The sequence below is a fragment of the Lotus japonicus genome, chromosome 4 (genome assembly GCF_012489685.1).
Source record: "Lotus japonicus ecotype B-129 chromosome 4, LjGifu_v1.2".
NCBI classification, from domain to species: Eukaryota; Viridiplantae; Streptophyta; class Magnoliopsida; order Fabales; family Fabaceae; genus Lotus; species Lotus japonicus.
The window spans coordinates 17,458,981-17,479,146 of record NC_080044.1 but is presented as its reverse complement, the minus strand read 5'-3'; positions in this window follow the sequence as shown (position 1 = coordinate 17,479,146).

Here is a 20,166-nt window from a genome sequence, read left to right as displayed (position 1 = left end):
TGTCATGGTACCTGGACAGTGGATGCTCGCGACACATGACGTGCAAAAAGTCTATATTCCAAGAACTGACACCGCTTAAGTCAGGAGGAGATGTTGGCTTTGGAGGAAACCAGAAGGGAAAAATCATTGGAAAAGGTTCCATAGGAGATGGAAAAATTCCAGTCATCAATGATGTACTTCTGGTGGAAGGATTATTTCACAACTTGCTCTCCATAAGCCAAATTGCTGACAAAGGTTACGATGTGATCTTCAATCAAACCGGATGCAAAGCTGTTAGTCAAACAGATGGATCTGTTTTGTTTTCTGGGAAGAGGAAAAACGATATTTACAAAATCAGATCTTCTGAACTACTATCTCAGAAGGTCAAGTGTCTCATGTCAGTAAATGATGAGCAGTGGATCTGGCACAGACGCCTAGGGCATGCCAGCCTCAGGAAAATTTCTCAACTTAGCAAGCTAAATCTCGTCAGAGGATTGCCTCGTCTGAAGTATTCATCAGAGGCTCTATGTGAAGCTTGTCAGAAGGGAAAATTCACCAAGAAGCCATTTAAAGCAAAGAATGTGGTATCTACAACAAGACCCCTTGAGCTACTTCACATTGATCTCTTTGGACCAGTGAAAACTGAATCCATTGGAGGAAAGAAGTATGGGTTAGTCATTGTAGATGACTACAGCAGGTGGACATGGGTAAAGTTCCTAAGGCATAAAGATGAAACACACACTATGTTTACCAACTTCATCACTCAAGTTCAGAAGGAGTTCCAAACTTCAGTGATCACTGTCAGAAGTGATCATGGTGGAGAATTTGAGAACAAAGCTTTTGAAGAATTGTTCAACTCTCAAGGAATCTCACACAACTTCTCCTGTCCTCGCACTCCCCAACAAAATGGAGTTGTTGAAAGAAAGAACAGAATTTTTCAGGAGATGGCTCGCACCATGATGCAAGAATCAAGTATGGCCAAGCACTTCTGGGCAGAAGCAATCAACACTGCTTGCTACATCTAGAACAGAATCTCCATTAGACCAATTCTGGAGAAAACTCCTTATGAGCTATGCAAAGGAAGACAACCTGATATCTCTTACTTCCATCCTTTTGGAAGCTGTTGCTACATGCTCAACACTAAGGAGCAATTGGGTAAATTCGATTCTAAAGCTTTAAAATGTTATTTTCTTGGTTATTCTGAAAGATCTAAAGGTTTTAGAATTTATAATATTATTCATCAAACTGTTGAGGAATCTATCCAGATTAGATTTGATGATAAGCTTGGCTCAGAAAAGTCAAAGCTGTTTGAAAGATTTGCAGATTTAAGCATTGATTGTCCAGAAGCAAATCAACCAATGAAAAGCCCAGAGGATGTTGCTCCAGAGGCAGAAGCATCTGAAGATGCTCCAACAACTTCTGATCAACTTCAGAAGAAGAAAAGAATAGTTGCTTCTCATCCAGAAGAACTGATCATTGGCAACAAAGATGCTCCCGTCAGAACCAGGTCTATGCTCAAACCTTCAGAAGAAACTCTTCTGAGTCTGAAGGGACTTGTTTCTCTCATTGAGCCCAAATCAGTTGATGAAGCTCTTGAAGACAAAGGCTGGATTCTGGCAATGCAAGAAGAGCTAGATCAGTTCACCAAGAATGATGTATGGACCTTAATGCCCAAACCCAAAGATTTCCATGTCATAGGAACCAAGTGGGTATTCAGAAACAAGCTGAATGAAAAAGGAGAAGTAACAAGAAACAAGGCAAGACTGGTGGCTCAAGGCTACAGTCAACAAGAGGAAATTGATTACACTGAGACCTTTGCTCCTGTAGCAAGGCTTGAAGCTATAAGGCTACTGATCTCCTTCTCAGTAAATCACAACATCATTCTCCATCAGATGGACGTCAAAAGTGCCTTCCTCAATGGCTACATTTCAGAGGAAGTGTATGTCAAGCAACCTCCTGGCTTTGAAGATGACAAACATCCAGAGCATGTCTACAAGCTCAAGAAGTCACTCTATGGATTGAAACAAGCTCCCAGAGCATGGTACGAAAGGTTCAGCTCCTTTCTTCTACAGAATGAGTTTGTAAGGGGTAAAGGTGACAATACTCTTTTCTGCAGAACCTATAAGAATGACATTCTTATAGTTCAGATTTATGTTGATGATATCATTTTTGGTTCTGCTAATCCCTCATTGTGCAAGGAATTTTCTAAGTTAATGCAGGCTGAATTTGAAATGAGCATGATGGGAGAACTTAAATACTTCCTAGGAATTCAAATAGATCAACGACCAGGAGTCACCTATATCCATCAGAAGAAGTACACCTTGGAACTTCTGAAGAAGTTCAACATGAGTGACTGCAACATTTCTAAGACTCCAATGCACCCAACATGCATTCTTGAGAAAGAGGAAGTTTCCTCTAAGGTTTGCCAGAAGCTCTATCGTGGAATGATAGGCTCTCTCCTTTACTTAACTGCCTCTAGACCTGATATATTGTTTAGTGTGCATCTCTGTGCTAGATTCCAATCAGATCCTAGAGAGACTCACTTAACTGCTGTTAAGAGGATCCTCATATATCTGAAAGGAACCACCAACCTTGGCTTGATGTATAGAAAAACATCAGAGTATACACTTTCAGGTTTTTGTGATGCTGACTTTGCTGGAGATAGAGTGGAAAGGAAAAGCACTTCTGGAAGCTGCCATTTCCTTGGATCTAATCTTGTCACATGGTCAAGCAAGAGACAGAACACAATTGCTCTATCAACTGCAGAAGCAGAATATGTCTCAGCTGCCACTTGCTGTACACAAACCATATGGATGAAGAATCATCTAGAAGACTATGGCTTGTCTATGAAGAAGGTTCCTATCTACTGTGACAACACAGCTGCTATCTCACTCAGCAAGAATCCTATTCTTCACTCAAGAGCAAAGCATATAGAGGTAAAGTATCATTATATTCGTGATCATGTTCAGAAGGGCACTCTATCATTAGAGTATGTTGACACTGACCATCAGTGGGCAGATATTTTTACCAAGCCCTTAGCAGAAGATAGGTTTTTATTTATTCTTGAAAACCTGAACATGGATTTTTGTCCAAAGTAAGGTTTTCTTCAGAACTTCTGACTCTGGTACCTCTGAAGTCATAAGATGTTACCTCTTCAGAAGTTACTCGATCAGAAGCTCTTAACCCACCGGTTAAACTTCTGTGGTAGGCAACAATACACGTGTCACTTCATTTGTGACATAGTTCCTTGAGTCGCGTGGTATATCTGATATAATGATGATGCCTACTCTCCTCTACTATGCTATTTTCAGACTATCTATTTTATAACCGTTGATTTTGCCTTTAATTTCTTAAAACTGTCAACGGTTACCATTAAACCCACTATATGCACTGTCACACACGATCTTCCACTCACTTACACTTACGGTTTTGAAACTCTTCGTGTGCATTGCATTCATTCATACTCCTCCCTCCAACATTTCACCTTTCTCTCTCTGAACCCTAAACCTCACTCTCTGAAAATCATGGGCAAATCGAGGAAACCCAAGGTAAATGTTTCTGCTTCTTCCAAACAAACTGCCGAAGAACAAGAGAATCAAAGGTTTGAAGAAGCACAGAAGATTCTGAATGCACCAAATGTAGTCACTTGCGCCAAGAAAGTAGAAGAACTGAATGTGTGCTGTGAAGCAAGAGTTGATTTTGACAATCTGGCTCAACATGGGTTTGACATAAGGGATCAAGTCAACTTGCAAGGATGGTCTGGCTACTTCAACAGGCTCTGTGGTTCAATCTATCACAAATTGGTTGTCGAGTTCTGGAAAAACGCAGTTTGCAACGACTACTATGTCGTCTCTCATGTGCTGGACAAGAAAATTGTGATCTCTGAAGAATCCATTGCAAAGCTGTTGGGTATGGAGTTCCAGCAAGGTAAAGGGATTAAAAATGTTGATGCAAATGTTCCTGGGATGAGGAACATGGTCAACAAGGCGCTTTATGATAACTGGTCTCAGGAGAAAACCAAGTATAACATAAAGGACTTGAAGTCTCAGTTGAAGATTTGGCAGAAGATCTTCATTCACTGCATTCACCCCAGAACTGGAGGAACTAATTACCTGAATGCAACTCAAAAGGTAATCATGTACTACATTTCCATAGGTGAGCCTATATGTCTGCCATTCCTGCTCTTCAATTATCTAAAGGAATGCGTTGAGAAATCTAGGACCACAACTGGTTCTGAGAACAAGAGGTCCATTTCCTACATTCCGTATGGAAGGTTGCTGTCAGACATCTTCGTCCAAAATAAACTTGTCAAGACTCTGTCAGACCTTGGACTTCATGAAGATCTGACCATGTCTATTGGTGATGCTCTCAATGGAACAAAGTTGAAGAAAATGCAGATTATTGAGAAAGTTCAAGTTGCTCCCAGAGAAGACACTTTTGATGAAGTTCGTCAGAGGAACTACCCTATTGATGATTTTCCCCTCTGGTCCAAAAAGGATAATCCAGCATGCATTCTGGAATATGTGAGAATGCTCAGAAGACAAGGAGATCCTATAACTCTTGGGGAGTTTTTCAAAACACTTCCTGAAAGTCCTCCTAAGTTGGCAACAAGGAAATCAAGGAGGGCAACAAGCAGCAAGCCTTCAGATCCTAAGGGCAAAGGGATTCTGACAGAGGAACCTACAAAGAAGAAACCTGCATCCAAGACTGTGGTCATCAGGGAACCCTCTCTTGAAAGACCTTCCAAGAGAACCTTTGTTCAACCACGTCAAGTGTCTGAATCTGAAAGCTCTGAAGACACATGGGAAGATTCCTCAAGCGAGGAAACTGAAGATGATGATATTCCTGTGGCTAAGAGAAGAAAAGTTACTCTTGAGGAAGAGGAAGATGAGCAGGATGACCATGAGATCATCCAGAATGTGATTCAGGTTATAAGGGAATCTTCTGACGCTGAAGAATCAACTGATTCTGATGCTGTTCCCTTAGTGAAGAGAAGGAAGCTTCCTCCAAGGGGTCCACTTCAACAGAAAGAGGCAGAAGCAGAGCAAGCATCTGAACCTGCTTCAGAAGCACAACGGGAAAGAAGATCTAAACGCACTTCTGATCCAGCAAGGGCTGCAAATCTTACCACAACCACATCCATCAGGAGTCTAAGTAAGGTAATTACTGAAAGCATTAACTCTGATTCTGCTTTAGTAGTTATTCCTGAACAACCCCTGCCTATATCTACCTCCATGCCGACCTCAAACCAAACAACACCCACTCAACCTGAAACACAAGCTGAAACACAAGCTGAACCTCAAGCTCCTAAATCAACCATCCAAACAGCTACCACAGCCATCCATTCCATTCCAATTTACACCTCGTCCACATCCATCCCAACTGAACCAGTACCTCCTTCCAATTCCTTCATTCAAGGTATTGTTTAAAGTGAGGCTACCCTAAGAACCTTGGTTCAACAATTCACTCCCAAGCCTGCATCCACTTCACACACCTTCCTCATAACCCAGACTGGTGAGATCCCTGCTGAGACAAAAAAGGAGGATGATGATGTTCAGATCCTTGTACCGCCTTTCAATGTGAAGCCTCTTCAACAAGTAGCTTCCAACTTTGAAGATCAGCTTAAAGAGGTTCCTGAGTCATCCTATGTGTCCCTGTCCACCTACTCTGCAGTCAACTCCCAGGATCTGAGTTTCACCTCACCTGAGAAGACTGTTACCTCAAGGCAAAGGCCAGATACAATCTCTGAAGCTGAGCACATGGATGAATCAGATCACTCAAGCATAGAGAAGGACCATGAGATTGAGTCCACTCCTTCAGAACAACTCAAACCTGATAGCTCAAACGCTTCAAGCTCCAATGCTGTCAGAACTCCTCAGCCTGTTCTGACCTTGGCCACCTCCTTCCAACCTCAGAATCTTAATCAACTCATTCAAGGATTCTCTGAAGAGGCCGCGAGAAGACTGAATTGGCTGTATCAGGTAACTGATAATCAGTTTGATGCCTCTCTGGTTGATGGTCTATGGTCTGCTTTTGAAAGATGGTCAGAAGGCAGAGTTCATGAACTTCAGAAGCAACTTAGCAGAGAGAAACGACTAAGAGTTCATGATGCATCTGAGAGGGCCTATGAGCAAAGGCAGAGAGTGCTGCACAGAGTCTGTGCACCTCTGAGAAGAGCTATGGCTGAAAGACCATGTGTTGTCTCTGAATGTATCTCAGAAGATACTGGAATGCCTTCAGCAGAGGTTGAAGAAGAAAGCTCTGACGGTATAGTCATTCTGGAAGATGCAGATATAAATGAAGTTGAGCAGCAAGGGCCAATTCAAGTTGATACTGCAATGTCTTCAGAAGCTGAAGTTGCTACTCATACACAAGCTCCAGAAGTTCCTACCTCAGCTCCAGCTCCAGAAGTTGCCATTCTTGCTGCCTGGATTGACAGGATTCAGGATGATCAGCAGAGGTTATTTCAGATGGTTGAGCAACAAGGACGTGTTCAGAATGAGCAAAGCAAGCAAATTCAAGAGTCCTCAAGCAAAATGGAAGCAATCATGAAGTATTTAATGGACAACCTTCCCTCCTCTTCCAAGCCTTGAATCCCCCACATCTATCATGCATGCATTTATTTATTATGACTGAATTTAATTCATGTTGACTGTGTTAATTTTTCATTCTCTGATTCAATGCACCGTCCATTTAGTAACTCACATGCTTTTATGATTGATAAGTTTTATGCATGTTTTTCTGTTACTTTTCTTCCTTATATTCACTGCGTTCATCTTCTCCTTCACCATTCAATCCCATTCTCCTCCATTCATATCCATTCTCCTCTCTTCTACATCAAAATGACTACTGTCGATTTGATTTCTGGACTCAAGACTATGGTATTCGACCAAGTCTTTCCATGGAGTGTCAATCTATCTTCTTCTCAGATCTCTCACGCTCTTGAGAAGATTGAGACTCTTCTGAAATGCTGGCTCACTTCTCATCAGACTCACTGTCTTCAGAACCTTCAAGAAGTTCTGAATGACCTCCTCCGTCTGATCACTCGCCGGAAGAACGTTGAAGATCAGCTCCAGGGCATTTGCATGCTTCTGGAATATGAAGCAGAACACAATGAAGCGGATCAAGAGGCTGTCCAGGAGCATGTTGCCTTGAAGGAAGAACTGGCTACTCAGTTAGCCTCAATTGATCAGGACATTCGTCCCCTCCACCTTCAACTTATCTTCATGAAGAATTCTCGAGCTTTCCTATTTATCTAGGATTAGTCTTCTTCATTCCTCTTAATCCTCTGTACTTCTTCTCCGTTCAGTAATAATAACATCTCTTATTTGCCTCATCTTCTTGTTATTGTTATTGTTGGTTTTGTTTTTCACTCTTTTTGATTATGACAAAAAGGGGGAGTACATAAAAATGGATTTGATAATTTTTTTTATTATATTATATAAAACCAGTAGAGGAGAACAAGTATCAATACTTATAGCACATAGATATTGTCAAGCGTCTCAAATAAGGAATACATTTTGTTCATATCCTGAACCAATCTTGGTTCTGACGCTTCTGACCAATTATATCTGGACAAGACTATGTTATTGTGTGATATACGCTAAGCTCTGAACCATCACTTCTGATGAGTATACATCTCTTCTAGCGTAAAATCTGATCACATAACCAGACTCCAAATCTAGACTATTCACCAATTCATTAAGTCATAGATTCAGGGGGAGTCAGGGGGAGACCCTAGCTCAGAATCAGGTGTCATCCCAGATTCAGAAAGAGCAATGCAAACCGTTACACAAGGATAAGTTTAATCTCTGATCCTTTCCTTCCTGTGTATTCAGTTTATTGTGTAAAAATTGTTCATCAAAATACTTGTTTTATCATCATCAAAAAGGGGGAGATTGTAAGATCAAGGTTTGATCGGTGGTTGCATCTCTATGTTTTGATGATTACAATTAAGGTTTGAAATGATGAACAATTGTGGTACCCTAACGTTTGTCTTTTTAAGATGTGACAAACAGGTTCTGAATCTGACCCAAGCCTATTCGTTCAGAAGAAGAAGAACCAAGGGTTACTAAAAAGAGAGCTCTTTAACCTACCATGTTTGTTCTGAACAGTGACAAATACTTCAGAAGCTCTGAAGATGGAAGCTCTCAAGAAGTTCTGAAGAACTCAAGTCAGAAGTTCTGAAGACCAGATGTTCCAGTGGAACGGTCCAGAAGCAGAAGACTCAAGTTCTGAAGACGTGCAAGAAGTTGGTTCTGAAGACCCAAGCTATTCTAGCTCTAACGATCAGAAGTTCTGAGGAACATGTTCAGAAGCAGAAGTTGCAAGGTCAGAAGAATCCAAGCTTCAATCTGACGATGATCAGAAGCTTCACCAAACGTTCATCTAAAGCTCCTTGATCTCAAGTCAACTGGTGAAAGGACAGGTCGCTATCACAGTACAACGTCGTACATGTCTCAGTCTGTCCGCCACCTACCTTGTACAGCCTAGCAGTCTGATATCACAGAATTGCCACTCCAACGGATAAAACCCTAGCAACGGCTACATCACAAGTCTTGGAGTATATAAAGGCTGAAGAAAGAAGAAAGAAGCTAAGAAACTTTGCTGAAAACATTCAACATATACGAACCATTCTCTTAGCATTATTTCTTCACTGTTCCTAAACATCTGAGTTTACTATTCGCTTGTTAGAAGCACTTATTGTAAACCCGAAACCTTTTACATCACATTGTAAAGTTCATCAAGAGACCAAGGTTGGTCGGATCTTGAGAGAACTGAATCAAGGCTGATTTAGTATTTAACTAGTCTTAAGAGGATCGGTAGATCAGCTTCTTAAGAGGATACTAGTGAGAAAATCAGTGTATTGTTAGTCACTTAGCAGGTTGCAAAGTGCAGTTGTAACACTCATTGATTTTAGTGGATTGCCTTCATCAGAAGAAGGAAGAAATCACCTTCACAGGTGGACTGGATTAGCTTGAGCTTTTATCTCAAGTGAACCAGGATAAAATACTTGCGTGCTTTACTTCCTATCATTCAGCACTTAGTTTTTATCTTTGAGTTTTGAAAAAGCTTAAAAATATACCCGTGATTCAAAAACTCTATTCAAACCCCCCCCCCCCTTTCTAGTGTTTTTCGCACCTTCATGGTACAGGGTTCGAAGTTTGTGGATGAATTATGTATTAACATTATTTGATAACTAGGATATTTATAAAAAAATAGTAAGATAGTTGTTTTACTTGAATATTGTGATGGTCCACTTATTTCATGTGGATTGAGTGGAGCATGATTTTTTTCATTTTTCCTAATTGTGTAGAGATTTTTTTTATGAAACTTGTGTTATTTTTTTTTTGGTTTACTAGAAATTAACTCTGTGGGCCAATTAATTTTCTGAAACTCTAGGCGGCCCAATATTTTTTGTTGAATGAGGAAATTTAATTTTTTGTTAAATGTTAGGGCAGGTCTATAATCTTTGTTTTTCTTTTCCAAGAGACGTGAATTTGTCATAATAAAATTAATTTTCTTATTCTCTCCTTTTTAGTTTGGATTCACTTTCTCTCATTCCCTTTTCAGCCTTCCATTTTTTGTGATCTGAGCTTTGTTTCGTTTCCTGTTCAATAATGTACAAACTTGTGTTCGTCCCACTTTGTGCAGAAGTTAGGCTTCGTGTCAGCGTCGTTGTTGCTGCTTATTGCCAAACATGGAGAGGAGACATTCAGCTCTACCTCTTTGTTTATCTTCTACTATGTGACAAGTAGGTATTTGACAGATTTTATTTTCTAATCTCTTCTTCTTTGTGCATCCAGGTAAGATATTTACTTATTTGACTTATCAGTGCATATAATGTACTAATTAGTAGTACAAAATAACGATAATCATGATTTTCATGTACCCACCCCCAATTGCTCTCAGAGGTAATCATACTTGGATGTAGATTAAAATAATTTTCTTACTTGATTATCATTTGTTTACATGACAAGCGTAGGGAAATTTTCTTGTGTAGGTAGATAAATTGCCTGAGTCAGTTTGTACAGTAAAAAATTAGTACTTTCTGTGTTTTTTATGTGTATTTGACACTGGAATTTCTTTCTGAATATATGTATATTGTTGACCATACTTGTTGTGATGATATTTTCATCATTTTCACTCTGAGGCTTCATATATAAGCAATAACTTTTGTTATACATATTAATGTTTATAATTAGTTGTTGATGTCTATGTTTCGATTAAGTCATATTTTGTGTTGTGATTAGTGAAGGTTACAATAATTAGTATGTGATTTAAATAGATGGAGTTAATTAAATTGATTGAATAAATATGATAAATTGAATAACTGCTCGTCCGTGCATCGCACGGAGACGGGTTAAAATCCTAGTATGCATATATACTTTTTTTTAAGCAGGCTATTTGCATATATATGAAAATTTCTCCAATTTACAATACCGAACAACAAAAACCATCTTGAATCTAAATATGTCAGCCACTGATCTAATATAATCTGATAGAAAAAGAAAGATGGAGAATTCTAAAATGAGGTGCGTCTTGTCGGGTGGGGTTAAATCTGAGACTGAATATTAAAATTGACATTCAGACAATGTTCTAAGATCATTATAAAAAAGTATTACACATTAACATGCATGGTTCATCATATCATGAACACTAACACGGCAACACGAACTTGCATTGCACAAAATGAGCGTGGTCGGGTTCATGAATTGAGAGCCTGTTTGGTTTTTAGTTGCACATTCAGTCAACCCAACAAGTGCATTTCGTTGGCTGAATTGACATTCAGGCAATGTTCTAAGATCATTATAAAAAAGTATTACACATTAACATGCATGGTTCATCATATCATGAACACTAACACGGCAACACGAACTTGCATTGCACAAAATGAGCGTGGTCGGGTTCATGAATTGAGAGCCTGTTTGGTTTTTAGTTGCACATTCAGTCAACCCAACAAGTGCATTTCGTTGGCTGAATGTGCATTGAAAATTGTAATCTCGAATTGCAATGCTTCAAACTGTAAGACCCAAGTTTTTAAGCTTAGAATAAGTGGAAGAGATTTCCATTTACGATTAGGCTTGATGTATCGTGAAAGGAAACCTGAACAAGAGTTTACCAAATGAAATAAATTTATGAAGGAGAAAGTTCAGGAAAAGTCAAAGGATCGTATCGAAGTCGATAAAAGTTATAGCACGATCGTTTTACGCTTAAACCTAGGTCAGAAACCCTAGTATATAGCTAATTTTCACTTTTAGGCACGACGGAAGTTAATTCCAAAAATCTTCAGAGAAATATTAGAACTTCTCTTTTTCCATATATCACAATCGTTTCGAGGCGAAACTCTAGGATCTACGAACGTCCGATTCCAATCATCGGAAGTTTGCCGAAACCGAATCCCTGGTATTTCAAAACCCTAGAATTTCTCGACGATGAAGACTTTTTCTATTCAGAGCTTCAAATGAATATTCTACACGCGTACACCCATTTCTCTTGATGATTTCAATCTTTCTTCCGAAGGAAGTTTTCCATTCCGACATTCGATGCAAAAAGCAACTTATCGGGTAAAATAGTTTTATACCGACTATGCTTTAGTTGCCAAAAATACAAAGAGACCTCATTTTAGTTTTGGAATTCTTTCGCCAAAACATATCTATTAATTCACGGAGTATGACGCCGGAAAAATTAGATTCGCGAAACTTTCATTTTCCCGCGAATTTCCAACCTTTATATATAGCAAAGAAAGGAAGAAAAACTCAAATTTTCCTACATTTTCTTCATCAAGGCCGCGAGTTCTACAAGGGAAGGAGAAGAGAAGATTTTCTTCATCGTTTGCTTGATCGTCGATCAATCAGTTGCTACTTCAAGGCTTCGAGGTATAGTCGCTAATCCTTACCTCTGATCGCTTTTTCCATAGCTTTTCTGTAGAGTTTTCTGAGCGGATAGTTTATGGGTTTTTGCAAAACTATCCTGAATCTTTCATTTCTGATTCTAAACCTCTTCTATATGTGCCCAAGATCACTTCTGCCGGATTAGATTTTCCGCTATGTCGCCGGAATTCCGCCGGAATCAATTTTAGCCTTAAATACCCATTTTTGGAGTTTTTGAGGTAAAGCTTCAACCTTTAGGCAAAAAACTATCGCCTTAGCTTAGTGTTAGTAGGATTAGTTGTCATAAACGTCGTTAGTAACGTCCCTGCAAAATTTGGTTTTTGGGATTTCAGTTTTGAAATTTCTAAGTTAAAAATCATGACCAAAATACCCCTGCGACAGTTTTTGATCCGATAATTTTTCCGAGTTCAAAATACCCTTAGTTACGGCTAATGAAAGCATAGGAACCAAGTTTGATCGAAGAAAAATCGAGCCCCACAATTGTGAAAAGTGGTCGAGCCCTATAGGGGAGGAGGGGGAAAATTCCTTTTCCGAAAACTTGTCCTTTCGCGCTAGATTATCGTACCTCGGAGTATGAACTACTTCGTGTAACCTTAGTGAGCATTGATAGCTTAGTTTCCGATAGATTTTGATAGAATTCTGTGGTTTTACTTTAAAGGTTCTTTTGAAGAATTTCCTGAAGATCAAGGAGCTCATTGTGAAGGAACGTTTGAGGAGAACGCTGGAATAACTAGAGGTAAGGGCAACTTACCTTACTAGCTAATGCTTTAGGTGTCGACGCATTCGACTTGATTTACTGTTTATGCACTTGTTTGTGTATGATTGGGAAAATGTTTTCTGAGGCTTCGGCTGACAATGTAGATGATGCATCTACTATTATGTTTTTGAGATTGACTTACATGCTATGTGCTATGTGGGTAATCTAGGATGTGTGGTGCATGATTTATATGCTAAGTGCTACGTGTTTAGTCTGAGATGTATTGTCATATGACATGTTTGATGACGGTGATGATTTAAACTATGTCTTGTACTCATATCTGTGATTCTGAGTAGTGAGAATAGCGGGCAGGTCATGCCGATTTTATTTTGAGAGTTTTGAGAAAGTTCGATAGGACGAATGAGATTCGGGCCTTGTTATGGTTTTTCATGGGTCGAGACATTCTCTGGAGTCATTTGGGATTTGGAGATCCCGGGAACTTATAAGATTCGCGATAAGATTAAAAGGATATTATTTTGAAAAGAAAACTCATAAGACATTAAACAACCTCTAAATCTTTAAGTAATGGCGTTAACCTCGAAAGGAAGCTTGGGATGAAGATCTTAGTTTTGGAAAACGAGAAGTGTCGTCGGATCCAAGTGTTGAGAAAGTTGAGAAGTTTTGAGTATGTTGTTACTCTTGTGCTGTGGGAGCAGTTATGTCGTTGGGCTATCCGAGGGATAAGCCGGGAGACTGATAGTTTTCGAGTATGTCGATACTCTTTGCTCGCTGAGCAGTTTTTGACCATCGGATGGAGATGAGTCGGATGATTCGAGGAATCATCATGAGTTAAGTTTATGCCTTCGGGTACAGTTTATGCCTTCGGGTACAGTTTATACCTTCGGGTACAGTTTATGCCTTCGGGTACAGTTTATGCCTTCGGGTACAGTTTATACCTTCGGGTACAGTTTATACCTTCGGGTACAGTTTATGCCTTCGGGTACAGTTTATACCTTCGGGTACAGTTTATACCTTCGGGTAATTCGGACATCGACGGGGGATATGATCGACCGTGAGGTTAGGATCGACCTGTTGATTGTCGGGCATAGCGGAGGGAAAAGTCGACCCGCAGGGTTAGGACTGATCCGGCTATGTCAAGGTTGTAAGTGACACTCGGGGGTTATGGTCGACACAATGCCAGTGTTAGGACCGACTCAAACGTGCCCAGCCTACTCTTTCCGGAATCGTCGAGATTGACGTTGCATTGACATATCATGCACTCTAATTGTATCGTTATGTGTTTTGATGAGTAGATGTTGATAGATATCGTTATGTGCTTTGATGATGGAATTGTACTAGAGTGTTGATAACATGCTATGTTTAAACCTTAGGGTAGACAATGCAGAACTTATATGTATATATATAACATATATATCTATACCCCTTATACTTTACCTGTTGTCTTGTATTCTCTATACTATATTCCGTAAGTTGACCCTTGCGCGTGCTACCTGTGTTTGGGGGGCTATGTATGCCCTTTTTGTCAGATGTCGTTGGTGGATTCTTCCGTGATTCCTCGTCGTTCAGGGAAGACCCGTAGCGAAATGACTACTATTGAGCCTTCGACGTGGACCCGGACTTCATGCATGACCAGATGGGAGTCGATGTTGGAAGTATGGGGGATGGGTGATTAGAGTCTATTAAGGTTGGGTGTTAGTGTCCTAGCTCTGACTTATTCTTATTTTTGAGGGCTTGTGTTGCTGACACTTGACCTAACATTTTGGGATTGTACATTTTTCCTACGGGCGTTACACTTTTCTACTTTCCGTCATTGGAGGTTACTCGTGACGAGGTCGCTATTTACAGCGGGGGATGCTATATATATTGTATATTAGTTCTGTTGCCTTTCGCATTTGAGTTTTATTTAATTCAGTCTTGTCTTAGTTATTATCAAAAAAAAATACGTACGTTTTTCCGCATTAAGTTTATTTTGGTTACTAAAGTGACGCCACCGAAATCGTGGTGTTACATTGTGGTATCAGAGCTTGTCGAGTCTTTCGGGAGTTGTTGGGGAATAGGTCTTCTGTGCTAGGTTGTGTGACTCTGCAAAGAGTGAAAATTGATTGTCTGCAAGCGATTTTTCGCTTAAAAATTGATTGAAGTTATTGCTTAATCATATTGTATAGTTATGGAGATGCTATCTTATGATGAGTACTAACTGTTTGTTTGAGCTTTGACCTTATAGTTATTACGCCTATTAACACCTTATTTGACCGTAGCTCGTATTTTAGCTATAGAAATTACACGAGGTTTAGAATAACACGGTAAACCTAGAAAGTAGTTCTGCACCAATGCGTTTAACAAGAAGTTAGAAGCTGAAGATGAATCTCATAGAGATTTCTTATGGATAGTATACGTATGATGTCGAGGGCGTGTAGTTCCGTAGCGGAATCGTTGAGGATGTGAGGTCAGGATATTTGTGACTATTGGATGTTAGGAACTCATTGACTGTTCCAGTGGGTTTTTCTAAATTTCACCTTCGATGTATTAGGCTTGATCAACTTAATATTGAGGGGGTGATATTCGGAATCAGAGCTGGCTATGGACTTTGATAGAAGGATTGGTAAGATTAACTTGATTGGATCGAGGATTAGTCGATCTGGGAGGAAAAAGTTCGCATTAAGTATAAGTTCTCTTGCGAAGGAGATATAGTTTGAAGAAATGGATATTCATTTAGGAAGCATTGAAGAATTAACGGACATTAGAGGTCCAAACTTGGTGAAGGTTCAGGTTTTAAGTCTATGAATTGTTGTCTTAAGTTTCTAGGACTCGAAGTTGGTTAGAATTTGATAGAGAGATTAAGAAGTTGATTGACGAGATGGTGATCAAGTTACAGAAAAGGGAAGTGTTAGTATTAAGATGAACACTTGAGGTTGTCATATTTGGACAAGTTGCTTAAAGTCTAAGAGTGAATGAAACTTGTTATGGATTTCGGTGATACAAGCTAGAGATTAGCGAGTGAATTTTTGCTAAGTGGAATGAGAATCTTAGGGTAAAGATTGACTTCAGAAGCTGGAGATCATATTCGAGTAAGAGTTTTAGTGGTGTTACCATTGATGATTGTAGTTAAACCTCGGCAAGTTGAAAGAGGATATGTCTGTTGAGACGCTGTTGGTCAACATTGGGACTAGAAGAGGGAAACAATCGAAGGGAAAGCAGAGTGCTTTAGTAAGAGTTATTTGGAACAAAGACACAGACGATGCCATATGGGAGTTAGAGGAAAAGATCAAGAACAATAGTCAGAGCTTTTACTGAACCCTAAGTTTCGAGGACGAAACTTTCTTTTTGGAGGGTAGTAATGTAAGACCCAAGTTTTTAAGCTTAGAATAAGTGGAAGAGATTTCCATTTACGATTAGGCTTGATGTATCGTGAAAGGAAACCTGAACAAGAGTTTACCAAATGAAATAAATTTATGAAGGAGAAAGTTCAGGAAAAGTCAAAGGATCGTATCGAAGTCGATAAAAGTTATAGCACGATCGTTTTACGCTTAAACCTAGGTCAGAAACCCTAGTATATAGCTAATTTTCACTTTTAGGCACGACGGAAGTTAATTCCAAAAATCTTCAGAGAAATGTTAGAACTTCTCTTTTTCCATATATCACAATCGTTTCGAGGCGAAACTCTAGGATCTACGAACGTCCGATTCCAATCATCTGAAGTTTGCCGAAACCGAATCCCTGGTATTTCAAAACCCTAGAATTTCTCAACGATGAAGACTTTTTCTATTCAGAGCTTCAAATGAATATTCTACACGCGTACACCCATTTCTCTTGATGATTTCAATCTTTCTTCCGAAGGAAGTTTTCCATTCCGACATTCGATGCAAAAAGCAACTTATCGGGTAAAATAGTTTTATACCGACTATGCTTTAGTTGCCAAAAATACAAAGAGACCTCATTTTAGTTTTGGAATTCTTTCGCCAAAACATATCTATTAATTCACGGAGTATGACGCCGGAAAAATTAGATTCGCGAAACTTTCATTTTCCCGCGAATTTCCAACCTTTATATATAGCAAAGAAAGGAAGAAAAACTCAAATTTTCCTCCATTTTCTTCATCAAGGCCGCGAGTTCTACAAGGGAGGGAGAAGAGAAGATTTTCTTCATCGTTTGCTTGATCGTCGATCAATCAGTTGCTACTTCAAGGCTTCGAGGTATAGTCGCTAATCCTTACCTCTGATCGCTTTTTCCATAGCTTTTCTGTAGAGTTTTCTGAGCGGATAGTTTATGGGTTTTTGCAAAACTATCCTGAATCTTTCATTTCTGATTCTAAACCTCTTCTATATGTGCCCAAGATCACTTCTGCCGGATTAGATTTTCCGCTATGTCGCCGGAATTCCGCCGGAATCAATTTTAGCCTTAAATACCCATTTTTGGAGTTTTTGAGGTAAAGCTTCAACCTTTAGGCTAAAAACTATCGCCTTAGCTTAGTGTTAGTAGGATTAGTTGTCATAAACGTCGTTAGTAACGTCCCTGCAAAATTTGGTTTTTGGGATTTCAGTTTTGAAATTTCTAAGTTAAAAATCATGACCAAAATACCCCTGCGACAGTTTTTGATCCGATAATTTTTCCGAGTTCAGAATACCCTTAGTTACGGCTAATGAAAGCATAGGAACCAAGTTTGATCGAAGAAAAATCGAGCCCCACAATTGTGAAAAGTGGTCGAGCCCTATAGGGGAGGAGGGGGAAAATTCCTTTTCCGAAAACTTGTCCTTTCGCGCTAGATTATCGTACCTCGGAGTATGAACTACTTCGTGTAACCTTAGTGAGCATTGATAGCTTAGTTTCCGATAGATTTTGATAGAATTCTGTGGTTTTACTTTAAAGGTTCTTTTGAAGAATTTCCTGAAGATCAAGGAGCTCATTGTGAAGGAACGTTTGAGGAGAACGCTGGAATAACTAGAGGTAAGGGCAACTTACCTTACTAGCTAATGCTTTAGGTGTCGACGCATTCGACTTGATTTACTGTTTATGCACTTGTTTGTGTATGATTGGGAAAATGTTTTCTGAGGCTTCGGCTGACAATGTAGATGATGCATCTACTATTATGTTTTTGAGATTGACTTACATGCTATGTGCTATGTGGGTAATCTAGGATGTGTGGTGCATGATTTATATGCTAAGTGCTACGTGTTTAGTCTGAGATGTATTGTCATATGACATGTTTGATGACGGTGATGATTTAAACTATGTCTTGTACTCATATCTGTGATTCTGAGTAGTGAGAATAGCGGGCAGGTCATGCCGATTTTATTTTGAGAGTTTTGAGAAAGTTCGATAGGACGAATGAGATTCGGGCCTTGTTATGGTTTTTCATGGGTCGAGACATTCTCTGGAGTCATTTGGGATTTGGAGATCCCGGGAACTTATAAGATTCGCGATAAGATTAAAAGGATATTATTTTGAAAAGAAAACTCATAAGACATTAAACAACCTCTAAATCTTTAAGTAATGGCGTTAACCTCGAAAGGAAGCTTGGGATGAAGATCTTAGTTATGGAAAACGAGAAGTGTCGTCGGATCCAAGTGTTGAGAAAGTTGAGAAGTTTTGAGTATGTTGACACTCTTGTGCTGTGGGAGCAGTTATGTCGTTGGGCTATCCGAGGGATAAGCCGGGAGACTGATAGTTTTCGAGTATGTCGATACTCTTTGCTCGCTGAGCAGTTTTTGACCATCGGATGGAGATGAGTCGGATGATTCGAGGAATCATCATGAGTTAAGTTTATGCCTTCGGGTACAGTTTATGCCTTCGGGTACAGTTTATACCTTCGGGTACAGTTTATGCCTTCGGGTACAGTTTATGCCTTCGGGTACAGTTTATGCCTTCGGGTACAGTTTATACCTTCGGGTACAGTTTATGCCTTCGGGTACAGTTTATACCTTCGGGTACAGTTTATACCTTCGGGTACAGTTTATGCCTTCGGGTACAGTTTATACCTTCGGGTACAGTTTATACCTTCGGGTAATTCGGACATCGACGGGGGATATGATCGACCGTGAGTTAGGATCGACCTGTTGATTGTCGGGCATAGCGGAGGGAAAAGTCGACCCGCAGGGTTAGGACTGATCCGGCTATGTCAAGGTTGTAAGTGACACTCGGGGGTTATGGTCGACACAATGCCAGTGTTAGGACCGACTCAAACGTGCCCAGCCTACTCTTTCCGGAATCGTCGAGATTGACGTTGCATTGACATATCATGCACTCTAATTGTATCGTTATGTGTTTTGATGAGTAGATGTTGATAGATATCGTTATGTGCTTTGATGATGGAATTGTACTAGAGTGTTGATAACATGCTATGTTTAAACCTTAGGGTAGACAATGCAGAACTTATATGTATATATATAACATATATATCTATACCCCTTATACTTTACCTGTTGTCTTGTATTCTCTATACTATATTCCGTAAGTTGACCCTTGCGCGTGCTACCTGTGTTTGGGGGGCTATGTATGCCCTTTTTGTCAGATGTCGTTGGTGGATTCTTCCGTGATTCCTCGTCGTTCAGGGAAGACCCGTAGCGAAATGACTACTATTGAGCCTTCGACGTGGACCCGGACTTCATGCATGACCAGATGGGAGTCGATGTTGGAAGTATGGGGGATGGGTGATTAGAGTCTATTAAGGTTGGGTGTTAGTGTCCTAGCTCTGACTTATTCTTATTTTTGAGGGCTTGTGTTGCTGACACTTGACCTAACATTTTGGGATTGTACATTTTGCCTACGGGCGTTACACTTTTCTACTTTCCGTCATTGGAGGTTACTCGTGACGAGGTCGCTATTTACAGCGGGGGATGCTATATATATTGTATATTAGTTCTGTTGCCTTTCGCATTTGGGTTTTATTTAATTCAGTCTTGTCTTAGTTATTATCAAAAAAAAATATGTACGTTTTTCCGCATTAAGTTTATTTTGGTTACTAAAGTGACGCCACCGAAATCGGGGTGTTACACAAACGGACTTCCTAACTGAAAACCGAACATGCACTAAGGTGTCCATATTGAGGTCATCACATCTTAACACGTGGTATTATGTAGGAGCAGATGAGTTGTGACCTCTCATGCACCATTCCATTAATACTCAGTTGTCATTTTCACTCGTCTATAATATCCGGGCATTCTTTTACTAAGTGACATTCCATCAAAATCATATATCAATTCAATGAATTTTATTCTTCTTGAGGGTAGTTTGTACCTTCTTAGGAGTTTTTGTCACCCTTTTGGTTAATCAGGTTACTGCACTGATGTTGTTGAAAGAGGTTATTTCTCAATATTTCATATTTTAACATTATATATATTTCTCCTTAATAAAAAAAAGTGACTTCAATGATAGAAAGGAACAAGTAGGATCTTATGTGTATATTTTTATATATTTCCCTATAATGTTTCTTTGAGTTAATTCTGTTGTTCCCATGGGTTTTTTTTTTATCCACAAAATTGAGAATGTATTAGAATAGAAGTACTAGGTGTACTCCAAACCATATACATCAATAAGCAACAAAACTATTAGTAGCAAAAACCATAGAACATAATCCAA